Genomic DNA, 2,500 nt, shown 5'->3' on the forward strand with positions numbered 1-2,500 from the left:
ATTTGCCGACTTCCCTTACCTACATTATTCTATCGACTAGAGACTCTTCACCTTGGAGACCAGCTGCGGATATTGGTACGGCCTGTTGAGAAGTTTGCGTAACCCCACCATAAATTTTCAAGGTCCGAGGAGAAAATATCGACACAACAGTAAATGTCATGCTCTTCTAGTCCATCTACCATATCTCTCTTCGAAAGACTTCCATGGTAGTACGACTATAAAACAGAAAAGAAAACTCTTCCGATACCTCTCGACGGCTTCTTTATGGTCGTTCCTGTTGCCAGGATGAGCACAAGGCCCATTTTTAATAACAAACGGATACTCAACAGGTTACGGAATTGGAACCGTATTCCCTTTCGTTCAAAATTATTCAAGTGTTTAATTACTATGAAGAAAACATAATAATTATATATTCTCAACAATTCATTAAAACTTGAAAATTTTCGGCTTTCGCCTTGAACTTAGGACCGACTAACTCGTGATCAACCACTGTTCACACGAAACCCTTCTCCACTTCAGTCCTCCAAGGTCTCATTCGATTATTTGCTACTACCACCAAGATCTGTACCAATGGCGGCTCCATGCAGGCTTACGCCAAACACTTCTAAGCACACCATTGTACCCTCCTACTCACTAAAGTTTCAAAATTTATAATCCAACCGAAATTGTATTATAAATCATGTACTTTAGCGGTAATGTATAGGTATACAACTTAAGCGCCATCCATTTTAAGGGCTAGTTGCTTCGGCAGGTGAGTTGTTACACACTCCTTAGCGGATTACGACTTCCATGTCCACCGTCCTGCTGTTTTAAGCAACCAACGCCTTTCATGGTATCTGCATGAGTTGTTAATTTGGGCACCGTAACATTACGTTTGGTTCATCCCACAGCGCCAGTTCTGCTTACCAAAAGTGGCCCACTGGGCACATTATATCATAACCTCAACCTTCATATCAAGAAAGGTGAGGTTCTTACCCATTTAAAGTTTGAGAATAGGTTAAGGTCGTTTCGACCCTAAGGCCTCTAATCATTCGCTTTACCAGATAAGATTATTTTACATAATATTTAAATGCACCAGCTATCCTGAGGGAAACTTCGGAGGGAACCAGCTACTAGATGGTTCGATTGGTCTTTCGCCCCTATACTCAATTCTGACAATCGATTTGCACGTCAGAACTGTTTCGGTCTTCCATCAGGGTTTCCCCTGACTTCAACCTGATCAAGTATAGTTCACCATCTTTCGGGTCACAGCATATATGCTCAAGGTACGCTCCAGTTAGAGGTATAAATAATAATAAATTATCATTATACATAACTATATGGAACGCCCCGGGATTGAATTAATAGTAAAATATTTCACTAAAAATTAATCCCATTATATAAAAGTTAAGTTAATTTCGCCATTAGGTTTAATATAACCCAATGACTTGCACATATGTTAGACTCCTTGGTCCGTGTTTCAAGACGGGTCCCGAAGGTATCCTGAATCTTTCGCATTGTTAATCATATAAATGCATACAATTAATATTAAAATCAATGATAATAATATTATTGTAAAATTCAAAAGAATTTAAGCATTATATATGTAAAATCTATCAACACTTTATCAAATCATCAGTATTTATTCTATGTTAATAAGCTAAAAGCAAATTAATTTGAATAAACTTAACACCAATGATCTTTTGATAAATATTTTATTATGTTAATAGATTACAATGTCCTTATATGAAAAAAATGCACACTATTACTATAATATTATAAATATCACAGTTATAATGATGAATTTTTCATAATGGATATTCAGGTTCATCGGGCTTAACCTCTAAGCAGTTTCACGTACTATTTAACTCTCTATTCAGAGTTCTTTTCAACTTTCCCTCACGGTACTTGTTTACTATCGGTCTCATGGTTATATTTAGTTTTAGATGGAGTTTACCACCCACTTAGTGCTGCACTATCAAGCAACACGACTCTTTGGAAATATCTTTCTAGTAATCATTAACGTTATACGGGCCTGGCACCCTCTATGGGTAAATGGCCTCATTTAAGAAGGACTTAAATCGTTAATTTCTCATACTAGATATTAAGATATTCCATACACTGCATCTCACATTTGCCATATAGACAAAGTGACTTAGTGCTGAACTATTTTCTTTTCGCTCGCCGCTACTAAGAAAATCCTTGTTAGTTTCTTTTCCTCCCCTCATTAATATGCTTAAATTCAGGGGGTAGTCCCATATGAGTTGAGGTTGTATAAAAATATTTATATTTATTTTATATTTTAGCTTTTTGCTATTTTAAAGAAACATACATAATTATTTCTTAACACCAAAATAATTTTCTTAATAATAAATATTCAATCTTTTCATCCCGTACTACTACTTCATTATAACAACAATATTATTTTCTTGCTTTTTTACATTTAAGGCAATCCTAGAATAAAATAATATTTTATGCTAGACGTTCCTCTAAATGTATATATTATTTGAAATAATAATAT

The 2,500-nt window shown here is 35.1% G+C and overlaps 1 pseudogene; it reads right to left on the bottom strand.

The window, feature by feature from the left end:
• LOC128923364 (large subunit ribosomal RNA) overlaps positions 1–2,252 on the bottom strand; it is a 5,395-nt pseudogene extending 3,143 nt beyond the window's left edge.
• Positions 2,253–2,500: the final 248 nt, after the last annotated feature.

This window comes from Zeugodacus cucurbitae, chromosome X (assembly GCF_028554725.1).
Source record: "Zeugodacus cucurbitae isolate PBARC_wt_2022May chromosome X, idZeuCucr1.2, whole genome shotgun sequence".
In the NCBI taxonomy this organism is placed as follows: Eukaryota; Metazoa; Arthropoda; class Insecta; order Diptera; family Tephritidae; genus Zeugodacus; species Zeugodacus cucurbitae.